The sequence below is a fragment of the Chinchilla lanigera genome, unplaced genomic scaffold, assembly GCF_000276665.1.
Source record: "Chinchilla lanigera isolate Chin_1 unplaced genomic scaffold, ChiLan1.0 scaffold00034, whole genome shotgun sequence".
Lineage (NCBI taxonomy): Eukaryota > Metazoa > Chordata > Mammalia > Rodentia > Chinchillidae > Chinchilla > Chinchilla lanigera.
The window spans coordinates 13,467,093-13,483,344 of NW_004955435.1; positions in this window are offsets into that span (position 1 = coordinate 13,467,093).

Sequence of the window (16,252 nt, forward strand, 5' to 3'; positions counted from 1 at the left end):
ATCACCCTCTCCACCACCAATGTAGCTTTTACATCTTTCTGGCATAACCATGATAAAACTTTAATGGCATTTAACTGATTACGGGCCATCCCTCCTAGCTGCACTGTGTATTTCTTAGGGGCATGGTCTGAAGGAGTCCACAGCTAAGCTTGACCCCAAGACTTAGCCTAGAACCTGAAACAGTAGCTTCTTAAAACAAATTTCTGGAATTAATGGTATAAAGAACAAAATAATGAATCAATTCAAATCACCTTCCTTGAAAGCTTTTTCTCACATCATTATTTCTCCCTCCAACTTCACCTGAGCTCTCAGGTCCCACTATTCAGACTTCCCCCTTATTTGTGTGTGTGTGTGTGTGTGTGTGTGTGTGTGTGTGTGTGTTCTTCATGAACATGTGAATTCTTTAAAGACACAGACTCACTGAATCATTTTTAAATCATTAGCACCAGATACCTGGAAAACGTCTTCAGAATGAAAGAATGAATGAAGTACAATTACTAAAGTAGACTATGTCAAAAGGTCTGAAAATTTTTAAGGGGTACAGCTGTATCTGGTCTTTGTATCCAGAAAAGAGAGACTGATTTCTTGTCTCAGAAGAGAAAATGTGGTCAAGTAGAAAGAGCGTGTGCTTCAGAGGGAGAAGACCAACTGAAATTTGTCATTTACTTTGAGCAAGTCATTTCTTTTCTCTGAGCTTTAGTTTCCTGTGCTATAAACTGGAAACAAGTAAGATTGTAGGTAATGTTTGGAAACTTTCACCACTGCACATGGACATATAGACTGCAACTGCATTGTTACTATTTATTATTATTATTATTATTATTATTATTAAGAGTAAGAATAGAGAGGAGAGTTATTCTGGGGCTGGGGATTTAGCTCAGCGGCAAAAGCGCCTGCCTGGCAAGCGCAAGGTCGTGAGTTCGGTTCCTGGTACCGGAGAAAAAAACAAAAAAAAAAAAAGAGTAAGAATAGAGTGGATGAACTACTGTTATATTTGGAACTCAGGTAGCTTTAGAGGAGATGGGTGGTTTTTACATGGAATGGCACAGGGTAGAGATATTCAGTAATCATCATGCGGACAGTAGCCATCAAGTATTGGAATTCTACTCTGCCGGGCACTTCACACACATCATTTTCTTAAATCTTTACAAGAAAACTTAACATCAGTAATATCACTCTAATTGTCAAAATGAGGAAACTGAATCTTGGAGAAGTACCTCTGAGTTTCAAGGTCACAGAGCTAGTGATTTGTTGAGTTGAGATCAAACCCAAATCCAGCTGATTTCAGAGCTTGTTCCAGATTTAACTCTTTTTCTGAATAACCTAGGAGCTGAGATATTCTGGGATTAAACATAGATTAGAGGGCTCTCGGCAACCTAGATAGTGAATTAACCTGTGCTAAAACACTGGATAAAATTATACAGCTACATAAGCCTGTCTGTCACCTCCCTGTATTCATCTCTTCTATTGTCATAAATACGTCTCAGTATTTCAAAGAACTGGATAAATGCACATGTAGGGAACTGGGCTTTGGAGAAGAATCCTTCTCGTATATCCATCTTTTCAGCAGTATGAAGTTACCAGTGGCTTTAGGGAAAACTACCTTCAAGAGGATTTTCGTGGTCCTGCTGTATCACAGGAATAGAGAATTTCATTGGTTTGCCATCCCCCAGCCCATATTAGATGTTTACCTTAGCATACCATGCATTCTCAAAGCTTGTAGGGCATCGAGGCGCACCCCAGGCATGGCTGTTGTAAAGTTCCATCTGCCTGCAGCCTTTTTAATCCCTTCTCTAGTGTATAGTCTCATCTTACCCAAGACTTTCTTCACCATTACAAAATTTAGAACTGATTCTTAATTCTTATGCCTTGTTTACCAATGTTATGAATCTTCTCTCCTCCAGACAGATGGTCTTAAGGGTGTGCTCACCTCCCCAGTTCCCAGCAAGTTGCAGAGTACTTCGGTGAGTATGCCCTCCGTTGAGAGGATAATTGCCAATACAGCACCTCTAGGTGATCTGGGTGAGTCCAGCAACATCACATCTTAGCCTCAGTATGGAGTGACACCTCTGTTCACGAAGGGCTGAGGGGCTGTGGAGCAGGAAGAACTCAGTTTGTATACATGCCGCCCACACAGAAGGTCCTGCTGGAAAGAAACATAACTTTCTCTGTGTGTCTCCACTGCAGGGGTGGCACAAGGCATGGACACAAGCTGGCTTTGCTGCAAGAGCTTTTCTAAAGGACACCATGTATTTACTCAGCAAATATTTACTGAGCCAAATGGGAGGAGGAAGGGCATTCCAGGGAGAGGAACAGTTTGAATACAGCTAAAAAAAAAAAAAAAAGAAAGAAATCCAGGGATATATATAGAGTATAGTGAATAGTAAAATTTGGGAGGTAAAATCTGAGAAATAGCAGAGAAATAACTAAGTAGAGCTTTCAGTGCCTGATGAAGGAGTTTGAGCAAATTCAATGGACAAGAGAGAATCAAAAAGGATTTTTGAGCAAGGGATAACATAATCAAAAGAGCTCACTAGGAAAGTTAATTTGCCAGTAGTGCCTACATTAGACAAGAATGATGATAATCATATAAAGCAGCCACTAATAATACTTGAGTACTTACTATGCACCCAATACATGAGGCTGCTTACATACCTGTCTCATTTAATAAAAGTAATATATAATGCACTTAAGACACAGCACCTGGTCCATGGTATTTTACAATCCTTGCAATCACCCTATAAATTGAATGTCATTATTACCTCAATTTACAAATGATGTCTGAGGTTCAAAGAGGTTAAATACATTATGTCCAAGGTCAAAGGGCCACAAGTAGCAAAGCCAGGATTTAATCTTAGGTTGGTCTGACTCCAAACCTGACTCTTCAGGCAGAGAAGTGTAAGGAAGCTACTAGAAAGTTATCAGATATGAAATGGTAACTGGCAAAATTTTGTACAGAAAAAGTGGTCAAAGATCCAAAGTTCTGAGCATCGGTGACCAACGAAAAGGAAGAACCACATCAAAACTCAACAACAGGAGACAAGGTGCACTAAAAAGAGTTCTGAATAAGCCAGGCATGACGGCCCACGCCTGTCATTCTGGAGACAGAGGCAGAAGGATCACAAATTTGAGGTCAGTCTAAGCAATTTAACAAAAACCTATTTCAAAATAAAAAGGGATGGGAACATAACTCAGTTTTAGAAAACTTGTCTAGCATGTGAAGACCCTAGACTCAATCCCCAATGGCATAACCAAGAAGAGATAATCTGTAAATATTTGGAAAACCTTATACTTTCTTAGTCATTTATAATTCCTCATTTTTAAGTTTTTTTATTGTAGTGAAATATACATAACATAAAATTTACCATCTTAGCCATTTTAAGGACTTTTTAAAAATTAGCATGACGTTGATATCTAATTTCTAATTATCACTAAATATCACTTCATCTTAACAAGTAGAAATCTAAACAAAGAGAAAAATCAACAACTCTTCTTAGATCCATCAGATAAAGAAAGTTATAGGGGAGGCTGGAGATTTAGCTCAGTGGCACAGTGCCTGCCTGGCAAGCACAAGGTCATGAGTTCAATTCCTGGTACCAGAAAAAAACAAAAACAAAAAAACAACAAAAAAGAAAGTCATAGGGCAAAAGTGCTGCCTCCCAGATTGGAAAACCACATACACAGAATCACAATTTACCAAAGCAGAAACCTTTCCAGGAACCTGGGTAGGAACACTGAAACTGTAAATGATAACTTCTAATCTATATGTGTCTTTATACTTAAATGAGTTCCTTGTATATAACGTATAATTGGTTCTTTCTGATTCATCTTGACCCCACTTAATTGATACTTAAAGTGATTATTGATATAGTTGGGTTAATATCTACCATAGTTGTCACTATGTTTTATTCATTACTTTTGTTTCTTTCTTTTTCTTCCACTTTTTTTCTGCCTTTTGTGGCCTTAACTGACTATTTCCTGTGATTCTATATTCTCTTCTTTGTAAGCATGTCAATTTATGCATTTTTAAAAAACATTTTTTCAGTGCAGACTAGCCTTTGAGATATAAATTCCAGAGGGTCCAAGTAGGGGCAGGGGTGGGGACAGGGAGGTGGTGGTCTTTCAGCTCCAGGAGTTCTACACGATTCTCACAGAGACTGTGTGAGAAAAACCTCTTCATCATTCTGGGGGAAAAGCAACCAATTTAAATACAAATTCCAGAGCATTCTGTTCTTAATAAGGCCTGCCCTCAAGGGAATCTATTCGCCCAGAGCTTAATATAACAGAGTTATGTCAGGGCCTGACCAACTTGAAAAAGGGAATAGCCAACTCTAGTTCTCTCTAACTATTCTGCCCTACATCAGGTGTCGGGGGGTGGGGCGTGGAGACTGAGAAGCACTGTGAGGGTCACCATTCAAAATCTAAATATAGTAAAGCCTTAGTTTGTGAGCATAATTCCTTCCAGAAACATGCTTGTCATCCAAAGCACTTGTATACCAAGGCAAATTTCCCCATAAGAAATCATGGAAATTCAGATGATTAGTTCCACAACCAAAAAATACTCATGTAAGAATGATTATAATATTGTAATATAATACAAAAGAATAAAGAAAATACAAAATATAAAGAAAAATAACCAAATTAACCACACTTATCTTTAAAAACGTGTGTGGCTGGTGTGAGGGAGACAAGAGGAGGGTTAGTCTGTGGGACGACTTTCACCATCATTGACAGAATCCTTGCTCTCTATTGGCTCAATGGAATCTTTTTCTTTTCGTTTAACAAGGAACCTGCCCAATGGTGCTTGCTTTTGCCTCCTTATGAGGATCTCGCAGAAATGTGACACTGCATTATCATTAAATATATTCATCACTCAGACTGTGACACCCTTATTCAGGTGGTGCTTTTCTAAAAATTTTGCACTGTTTTCCACATTTTACACCTCTCCCTACAGTCACTTGAAGTGAGGGATTCCTCCATCTTTTTCTTCTCCTCCTCTTCTCCTCTATAAACTCTTGCTCTTGGTAGACAATCCTATAGAGAGAGAGAGAGAGAGAGAGAGAGAGAGAGAGAGAGAGAGAGGGAGGAGGAGGGAGAAGGAGAGATGGAGGGCCTCAGTTGTGATCATGTGATGATTGTTATCACATACTACCCATATTGCAAGACATTTCTCATTTGTCAAGTTAAAATGTATTTAAAATGTTTGCTCATCTTGTAGAACACTTGCAGAACAAGTTACTCACAACCCAAGGTTTTACTGTAAATGGAAAGATTATTTCATGGTTATGGAATACTCAACACTATCAACACATAAGTTCCTCCCAACTTGACTTATGTATCGACATAACCCCAACTAAAATTCTAGTAGGTTATTTTTTATATATTGATAAACTGATTCTACAGTTGGTAGAGAAAGGCAAAAGACCCAAAGTAGCCGGGGGCTATGGGGTGGGAGTGATGAATTGACAAAGCACAGTTTTTAGAATAGTGAAAGCATTTCATGTGATACTATGATATATGTCACTGTATATATGTGAAAACCCATACAATGTACACTACAGGAGTAAACTCTAATTTAAACAATAGACTTTGGGTGATAATGATCTGCTAATATAGGTTTGTTGATTGGAACAAACATACTGCTCCAACGAGGGACGCTTATAGTGGGGGAGACCTGGCCTGTCAGATGGCAGTGGGTATATGAAGTCTCCTTATGGTCTGTCCAGTTTTTCTGGGAACCAAAACCCACTCTAAAAACCAATCCATTTTTTAAAAAGTAATGTTAAGTTGACCTAATATGTCTAAATGTGTGTGTGAATTTATAAATTATAACACATGCAGATATTTGTGTAACCAATATCATAATCAGAGGACAGAACAGTTCCATTGCTCCCCACACTCTCCCCTTGCATTTACACTTTCTCCCCACTTCTAACACTTACCACCACGGCTTTGTCTCCCTCAGGAGATGATGTCCTGTAACTGGAATCACACAATATATAACTTAAAACTGGCTTCTTTCACTCAGCCTAACGCTTTTGTGATACACCAAAGTTCTTTCATGTGTCAATAATTTTTTCTCTTGCCCTATTGTGTGGATGAACCATAGTTTATCCATTTATTTATTGAAAGACACCTGAATGCTTGACAATTATGATTACAGCTGCTATAAATATTCTTGTACATTTTCTTGCATGAACATAAATTTTCATTTCTCTTGTGTAATTATCTAGAAGTGCAATGGCTTGTCATATGGTAATTTATGTTTCATTTTATAAGAAGTTGTCCAACTTTTTCAGTGGCTGTAAAATTTTACATTTCTACCAGCAGTGTATGAGAGTTTTGAGTACATCTTCATCAGCACTGGATACTGTCAGTATTTTTGTTTCAGCCATTCTAATAGATACATTGTGGTATTTCACTAAAGTTTTAGTTTGTATTTTTTGAATGGCTACTGATCTTGAACATGCTTTTTTTTACTTTGCACATTCTCTTTAGCAGAATGTTTAAGTCCTAATCATTGCTGATTAGGTTGTTTGCTTTCTTATTGTCAAGTTGTGGGAGTTCTTTTATATTCTCAGATCTTTTGTTGGTTATATCATTTGTATTTTCTCTCAGCCTATAGCTTGTGTTTTATTTTTTATTTGTGGTGCTGGGGATCAAACCCAGGGCCTTGCTGATGCTAAGCAAACCCTCTGCCACTGAGCTACATACATCCTAGCCCCATCTTTCCATTGTATTGTGGATGGTACAAAAATTTCACTTTGATGAAGTCTAATGTATCTGTATTTTTCTTTTGCCTAATTCCAGTTCATTGAGATATTCCTCTCTCTCTCTCTCTCTCTCTCTCTCTCTCTCTCTCTCTCTCTCTCTCTCTTTCTCTCTCTCTCTCTCTCTTTCTTTCTGTAGTTTTATGTTTTAATCTTCAGTCCTTGATCCATTCTGACCTAATTCTTGTATAAAGAGAGCAGTTTGGGTAGAAGTCTATTTTTCTGCATAGAGAGATCTAACTGCTCCAACAAAGTTTATCGAAGACTATCCTTTCTCCAGTGAAATGTCTCTGCATCTCTGTAAAATATCAAATGGCCATGTTTGTGTGTGTCCACTTGTACACTCTCAATTCTGTTTCATGGAGCCGTGCTGCTCTTGTTGTCCACATCACACTATTTTAATTATTATACCTTTGTAGTAGGTCTTAAAAATCAGGGAGTATGATTCGTTCAACTTGTTCTTTTTCAAAACTGTTTCCATTAGCCTAGCTTCTTTGCCTTCTGCATAAACTCTGAATTGACTTGTCTAGGTCTACCAAGGGTTTTTATTAGAACTGAGCTGTTTATTTATCAATATGACAAGAAATCTACATTCTTCCGAGTATTTCAATTGCCTAACCAGCCATATCTCTTTATTTAGGGCTGTTTTATTCCTTCATCAATGTTTTATAATTTTCAGCATACAGATCCTGGACAATGTTTTGTGAGATTTTTATCTAAACATGTTATTTTTTTAGCTATTTTAAATGGTATGGTATTTAAAAATTTTTGTTTTCCAACTTTTATTGCTAGTATCTAGAAGTGGCTGACTTTTATGCACCGACTTTACATCCTGCAACCTTGCTAAATTTGCTTCTTAGTAGTTAAAGTTTTGTGTGTGTGTGTGTGTGTGTCTGTGTGTGTAAATTCTTGGATTTTTCTTCATAGACAATCATGTCATCTGTGAATAAGGTCAGTTTTCTTACTTTCCAATCTTTATGCCCTTTATTTGTTTTCATCATAAATAGATGTCAAGTTTTGTCAAACATATGTCATGCACTGTGGGTTCATGTTTTGTCTGTTTGTTCAAATGGCAAATATGGGAATCATATTGATTTACTTTCAAATACAGTGCTACCTCACTTCATGAACTTAATCCTTCCCACAGTTCCAGTTGTGAACCAAATTGGACTGCAACAGCAAGCAGAAACACAGAAACAACACCCTGGATTTGGAGGCAGATTTATTTACACTGACAGGCACTGATCGAGATCACTCCCAAACTGTCAGTCCCTGATCTCTGGTGCTCTAGGGCTTATATGGGATAAGCAAGCAGGAAGTACAAAGGCAGAATGGCTTGTCAGTTGGGGATTGGTTTACACAATGTGCATTAGAGTGACCAGCTATACATCACAGTGACCAGCTGCTTCTAAGAGACAGGATCAACCAGGTCTGGAACAGGAACTATTACCTGGTCAACTAACAAACTGAAGTATACTGGCTCGGGGAGAGGGTCATTTTCTGCTACAGGGAGAGAACCAAATTAAATTTCCCCTGAAGGTCAACATTGAACCTAACCATTGAATTTGATGTGGTTCTCATCCAATTTGGTTTGCAACCAGAATCATAAGAAGAGTTCAGCTCATGAACTGAGGTAGCACTGTATCAAACAAATCTTTGCATTCTCTGGATGAACCCCACTTGTGTGGCATATTATTCCTTTTTAGATACACTATTGGATTTGATTGCTAACATTCTTTTTAAAAGACTTTTGTGTCTATGATCCTGAGAGATATTGGTCTGTAGTTTTCTTTCTTCACAGTGTCTTTTTTTTTTTTTTTTTTTTTTGGTGTTGGTATAATATTCTATTAATATACCAACCCTTTCTTTTAAAAATGATTCACTTTTTAAAATGACAACGATTCTGCAAACAACCCATAGACGACACTTTCTGGCTTCTGAGCTGGTAGCATGTGCTGGTCTGCAAATTGGATACAACCTCATGTTTTGCTCCTAATCCAACATACAAATAGGAGTTTTCTCAGTGATAACTGAGTTTTGTAATCTCACTCTTTTTTTGCCAATTGTAAAGACTGACCTTCCTTGATGACACATTTTCACTGACTGATGCAACAAATGTTTATGTTTTCCTACAGCTGCACTATCACCTTGATGACTTTTTGTTCTATTTTGCAGTCACACCAAAAATAAAATTTACCAACCTGGTCAAGCAAAACTTCATTGTGGGTCGCAACTGTATAGATTTCCAGGGAGCTCAGGACATCCGTTTTCTTTTTCTCCAGAAAAGTACAAACAGTGCAAGTAACTCAGCTTTCTAGGCAAACGTGGCATTCATCTACACACACTGACCATCTGAGGCCCATGGTCATTCAGGTAAAGGCAAGTAAATCCAAGCTGTCAGCTGTGGCAGAAGAAAGCCCTTCTTCCAAATGGTGGGAAGAACAGATGAGAAGTTAGTCATTCATTTATTTTTTTCATTTCTTAAAAAAAAATACTTTTTACATTTTTCCCTAAGAATTAAATGGATATGGTCCTAACATAAAGGGATGATATGAAATAAAGTAGAAAATAAGTGGTAAATAAATACATCAAAATAGTTAAAACTAACGTAGTATATTCTATATGACAGGCACTGCTCCAAAAGCTTTACATACATCAGCTGATTTAATTCTGATGAAAAGCACAGTAGGGTGGGGCCCGTTGTTATCTTTATTTTACTACGAAAATATTATACACAGAGCTGCAGAATAATATGAAGAGTACCACATGTGAGGCCTTTTAAAAATCCACATACAGCGTGGAGATGACACTCCCTACTCTAAGTTTGGAATGTAGGAGTGAGTGCAGACAGAAGATTTTCATTTTTGTTGCACAGACATCTGTTTGTTGAGTTTTAAAAATGAATATGATTATTTTGGTAGTTAAATTTTTCTTCAAATTACTTCGCAAAAAAATAACACACTTTCATTGTGGAATTTTCAGAAAATGAAAAAAGCAAAAATGAGAAAATAAGTGATCTGAAACAAGCATTTTGGTATTTACCTTTCAGTTCTTTTTTCTTTGCATAAATACGTCATTTCATGCTCATCAAAAAATTGTGTCGCACTGTGAGCCTGTTTTAAAAGCTGCTTTTTTTTTTTCCCGCTAGCAAAATTATCCTTCCATGTCATTAAATATCCTTCTGCCTGGCTGCACAGCATTGCCTTTTGTATGGTCTAGCAGTCACTTACTACTAAATTTTTCTTTTGCTTTTGGAAGTGTAACAGGATAATTAATTAAACATTTAATGTGGTAGAATAACCTGATTGAGAAACTAGCCATATCTGGTTTTCTTGGCTGTGGACTCTTCAGAAAAGAATGTGAAGAATTTTCCCCACATCCTCCCAGGAGAGTGGCCAAGGTTTCAAGGCTGGGAGGTCAGAGAGGTTTAGAGGTGGATTTCTAGTTGGGAAGTGGGAGTCAGCTTACCTGTGAGGAATGGCTTCCAGCAGGGGAGGAGGGTCCCTGACAGTCCACAGATTCGTAAACTTAGGAGTTGGAGTTGGACCCCATTCCCTCCCTGCAGTTGGCAAAACCTGGTATACACATGGCTGTGAGGAGCTGAAAGAAAGAGCGCTAGTACCAGCCTCTGAGAGAGGCTGGATAAGCAAGCAGCTCACCAGCCTGCTAGCAGAAGCAGTGCGCACAGACAAGGACCAGCATCCCGCCGGCAGCCCAAGGAGAAGCTGTGAACCGCAGAAGCTCCCTGAATCAGGCCCAAGTACGCTATTCCTGCCAGACCAAGACCTTTGTATGCTTGGTTGGAGATTTTTCATTCTGTTTCATTTTTGGTAAAAGCCAATAAGCCAAGGAAGAAGCCCTAATAATGACATTAGATTTCTCATCATCTGTAAATGGGCTTTGGGACCAGAGTTAAATAAATCTGGAAAAATTAAAGAATATGGATGTTTCTGTACTGTCAAGTGTCATAGAGCTGTTCGTTCCTTTTTTGTAAACAACGCCATGAGGAAGTCACATGGCAGAATCTCTGTGTTCATCTGTGACCCCTGGCTGTTCACCTCTGAAGCCAAAAGTCTTCTTGGCACATCAACAAAGCAGCAGGTCTGTTGGTCAGGCAGCTCCATGAGTTAAGTCCTCGGGATTAAGGGACCTGAACTAGGCCAAGACAGACAAGGGTGGGGTAACCTGAGCCTGGCCTTTGCTCTGTCATGAATGTGAGTTAAACCTCTGAATGAGTTTCTGTGCCTCCACTTATTGACTTGCAAATTCTGAACCAATGAGTCTTTGCCACGTAGTAGTCCTTGGTCTTCTGGAAATCTAGACCAACTCACACATGCACGGAAACTGTAAATAATCCATATTCTCGCATTTCCTCCTGCCAAATCAAACTGCTGGGCATGTTCCAGAACATATCCTAAACTTCAGGCCTCTGTGATTTTGCTCTTCTTGTTCTTCTATCTAGAATGAGTGTCCCTCATTTTTGCCTGTCAAAACCCTACTCATCCTTTAAGATTGAACAAAATGACACCCCTTTCCAAGGTTGCCCATTCATTTCATGGGAAGCCATCTTTCTTTCTCCTTCCGCAGGCATCTTATGCCTATGGCAGCCATCTGGGTGCATTTTACAAGCTCCCTGAAGGCAAGGGCCAGCCTTCATTTATGCAGCCCCAGAGGACCTAGCTCAGGATTTGAAGAGTTATGATGCAGCCAAATGTTTGTGGAACTAAACTTGGGACTGGGGCCTAGGCTTGGAAGCAGTCCCGGGCTATTTCAGGCCCTAGAATAGGCGGGGTGATGAGGAGAATGCTATGGCTGGAAGATAAAAGCGCTGAGCAGGAATGTGGCCTGGGCTTCACTGACTGGAATAGCCTCTGTGCCGCCACCCCTTGATGCCTCCTTGTCCAGCCCCTTTAGGAACAGGAAAACACTGTGTTTTTGCAACTCTCCTCAGCCCCTTGGGCCTTTACGGCCCTCACTCCACCCATTCCACTCCTGTGCTCCTATGAAGAGGACAAAGGCCCAAACAGGTCACTTGGAAATGGTGAGAGGGACTCTGGGGACAGGCCAGTGTCTAAGCTGCTGGTCTCTGCTCGAGCTGCCCTCTAGCTCTTAGCCTAAACGGCTGTGTTGACCGTTTGTTGGGACTCGGTTTGGAGTGTGGAAGTGGCGTGAGCTCATGCTGGAGGCTGGAGAGCTCTGTCCTCACCGCTGCAGAATGGGACACATGCTGAGGGTGGGGACGAGGGAGGTTAACTCTTTGCCCAGGGATGAGGCCAGGCTTACACTGGGGGTGGTGGAGACTTCAGTTATTTAAGAGGCTGCCCAGGGAGAGCCCCTGAGCATCATGGAGTACAAGGGACGTTTCCAAGATCAGGACAGAGAAGAAAGAGGGTCAGCCTTGGAAATCATGTTGGCTGCACAGAGGGCTGGGATGGTGAAGTGGTTAATAGTTTGTTGAAAAACAGGGAGAGTCCCCCCTCCAGGGGCCCAGCTGGCTGCAAAGTCAGGAGTCCAGGCTCCAAGGGTGATGCAATGAGGCCCGCCCTGCACACCAGAGAGGGTGGGAGGAAGGCAGACTCCCACCCAGCAGCAGCCTCCACGCCATCAGCAGTTGACCACTCTATCTCCTCTGACTCCAACATATCAGCCACAAGGAGGGAACCTGGGGTAAAAGGAGCAAGGCCCTGACTGGCTGGGCTTTGGGAAATTGCTGCTTCTGTCTGCCATGTTCTATCCGGCCTGAGTGCCTTTCTAGTCAAGGCAAATCCCTCTGGTAGCAGCTGGCAGATGTCCAGACGGAGCACCCATCAGGACAGCTAGCCAGCCTGGCCAGCCTCGCCTCAACCGATTTCAGGATTGTTTCCTGGTACAGGGGCAGGTGGCAGGCAGGGAGGCCATGGAAGAAAACAGGCAATGCAGTCTCTGATCCCAGCAAACTGGCACCTCCATCCTGGTAACCCACTGCCATCATCCTGGGGAGTAAATCTAGCTCTGGAGATAGACAGCTAGCTGTCCTCTCTTCACCCTGGTGTCTGACAGTCTCAGGAATAAGGAAAGTAAACACGCCATGTGCTCATGAGAAGGACTTTTCAGCATGTGGCATGTGGAGATGGTCAGGAGGAGCTGCCATCTCTGAGAAGGGATCGAGGGGTGCAGATTTTCTGACAATATTCTGCTCTTGACACTAAGCCCCATGAGGACAGGAACTGCAGCTGTCTTATTTCCTGCTGGATCCCTGGCACCTAGCACAGCTCCTGACATAGAGTCAAGGCTCAATAAAATAAATGAGCAGCCAGAGGCTGAAGTCCAAGGCCAGTTTCACAATTTCTGCTTTTATGGTAAACTAAACACACATGCGTGCATGCCACACACACACACACACACACACCCTTGCTCATAGGTACAGAAACAAAAATATACAAAGTAGTACAACAAATCATCAGAACAGATTCTGTCAATGTTATTTACAATCACTGGGTCTTACCAGCCCTAACATTAATAGGCTGCAGCTTTGGGAACTGAAGAAAGATACATTAGGATCTCTAGTCCAACCAGGAGAAAACATTTGAGGAAGTTTCCAGAGCGATACACAGCAGGCAGACCCTGGGGCCAGGTTGGATCAGTCAGCGGCAGTTGCCATGGGTGGGGAAATTTCAGCCTTCCTTCTCAAGAAAGCACAATCTGAGTGCAAACAAGTTCTCAGTTCCAGCAAAGACCATCCTCTCTGGCAGCAAGCAGGCTTCTGCTTATCCCTGTCATTCTGGGAGGCAGGGCACAGGGACAACGCCAAATTCTGAACAACAACTCGTTTACCATCCAGATTCTTAGGTGGGAGCCCACATCTTAGTAACTTACGTACTCACATTACAATCTTTGCAACTTCCTCAGAGCTCTTTGATGTTCATTGTCTGAGTGGATTAGGTCAGTATAGGCCCCAATAAAGAGCTATCCTCCTGTGCTGCGTGAGCAGACAGAGGTCCAAAAAGGTGCAGAATTCCAGTAGCCAAGTTAGTAGCAGAGTCAAGAGCTGAGCCCACATCTCCATCCACCCAGATCTACTGCTTCCTCCACACCGGGGGCCCCTGCAGGCCTAGCAATTGCAAGCTCTTGAGTTCCCCCATATAAGACCTTGGATGCCCTAGGAGCAAGAGCTACTTTGTCCAGTCATTGTTTACAGTCAGGACAACGGGCCCTGCTACTTGTACTCCTGCTCCCTTTCTCTGGCAGAGCCTTCTGCTATGACCCAACTCGGCCTGTTTGCTTGAAAGCCATCCACACCCATTCCCCCGCTCTCAAACACACATACTCCATTCCATCGCACCGAGCTGGAAACAACTCAAATGCCCAACAAAAGGAAAACTTCTAAGTGAACTTATAAAACAACTGGACGGAACACTTGGGCAACACAATGACAAGTATGTAAGTGATCTCTGCATGTGGTCATGTGTTTTTGAAATACCGTAATTTGAACAAAGCAAAACACAAAAGGACAGGTACGCGCTGATCAAAGATACGTGAAAATGTGCTTCTGCAAATTAATAAGAACCACAAGCAAACTTGGAAAGAGAAAAAGAGCATTTTTTTCTTGCCCTGCAGGGCAAGCATGGCCCTGGCCAGGTGTCAGGCTGGCAGGGAGCAGACCAATGTCAAAGGCACCAACTGGGCTCCCTAGACTGAGAGACAGTGCCGTGTGCAGACACATCACACCTGCCGTGACTCAAGTGACCTCGCTTCTGAACGGCCCCTCCGTGAAGACCTCCTTCTCCTGCGCTTCCCCACACAGTGCGCACCCCAACTGCTACCTGCAGGGCATAAAGCTCTGCAGCGTCTGGCTTTGGCTCTGAGGATCACGCTGCCTTGCGTTGCTCCCACTGCTCCCCCACACTGAGGTACTGATGGCTCCCAAGATGCACTAAGCTATTTTGCTTCCCCTACCTTTACTGAGGCTGTTGCTTCAGCCTGGAGCCTTCTCCTGACTCCTCTCCCTCTGTGAAGTCTTTCCTAGTTGTCTTCTCCCCCACAGGACGCCTCCCCTCCGCCAACTGTCCCCAGGTAAGGTCAGTGCTTCATCTCATTTGTTTGGTCCAACATCTGAATTCAGGAAAGTCATGCATCACCGAACAGAGGCAATGCACTCTGAGAACTGCATCGCTGGGCAGTCCATCACTGCGTAAACACGACAAACTCTACCTACACAAACCCAGGCCGTACAGCCCACTACAAACCTACACTGCATCTAGGTTGCAAACCGGTGCACCACGTGGCTGTACTGGATACAGCAGCTGCTTGTAACACAGATGTATTTATATCAGCACCACTGTAAGCATGCAAGTCAGGTATTGCACTACAACATTTCAATGTTAGCTGTTTTAGCTCCACTGTCATCTTATGAGACCGCTGTCCGATAGTCAATCTGTGGATGACTGAAACATTGTCATATGGTGGTGCATGACTGTGTTTTTTTTATTTTAAACAGCAAAAAGCAACAAATAATAAAACAATTTCTTAAAAGGCTAGTAGAAGAGTAACAATAATCAGCACATTGCGTATTGTTATATTCACAGCAGTCGTTCAGAGTACAAATTATAGGCGTGAAACATTGCCCAGAAAATTACTAGCACAAAACTTTCCCCTCAGGGAACCAAGACAAACCAGCTGTATAACTACCTTAGCCATCTTGTGCATGTATATATATTTTTCCTTTTCCCCTTCCTTCCTTTCCCCTTTCTCCCATCACAGTTTTTCTTTTCTTTTGATCAGTTTCTTCCCTATTCACAGTATCTATTGTACTTTTTGGGACTTGTTTACTCTTTCAGATTCTCACACTAGTGAGACACATTGCAAGCTCACACTAGTGACACAAATTGCAAGCTCTTGAGTTCCCCTGCCTGCCATGTTCTATCCGGTTTTAGTTTGTTGAAAAACAGGGAGAGTCCCCCCTCTTACAGTGTCCCCTGTGCAAATATGATATTTGCACATGGGGGTCTGGTTTAGTTCACTTATGAATTTAGTCTCGAGTTGCATCCATTTACCTATAAAAGTCTCAAGTTTATCTTTCTTGATAGCTGAGTAGTACTCCATTGTATAAAAAGACCGCATCTTACTTATCCATTCCTCAATTGATGGGCATGTGGGTTGTTTCCAAGCGTTAGCTATCACAAATTGTGCTGCTATAAACATGTGTGCACATATATCACTGTAGTATGATGTTGTTAATTCTTCTGGGGAGATACCCAGAAGGGGAATAGCTGGGTTGAATGGGACCTCTAATTCTAGTTTTTTATAGAAATCTACACACTAGTAGCAGGCATGGTGGCACATGCCTGTAATCTCAGCACTTGGGAGGCTGAGACAGGAGGATCACTGTGAGTTCGAGACCAGCCTAGGTTAAAAAGTGAGCTCAGGCCAGCCTGAACTGCATTGCAAGACCCTGTCTCAAAAAAAAAAAAAATTAATTAATTAATAAAATAAGAAATCGATGC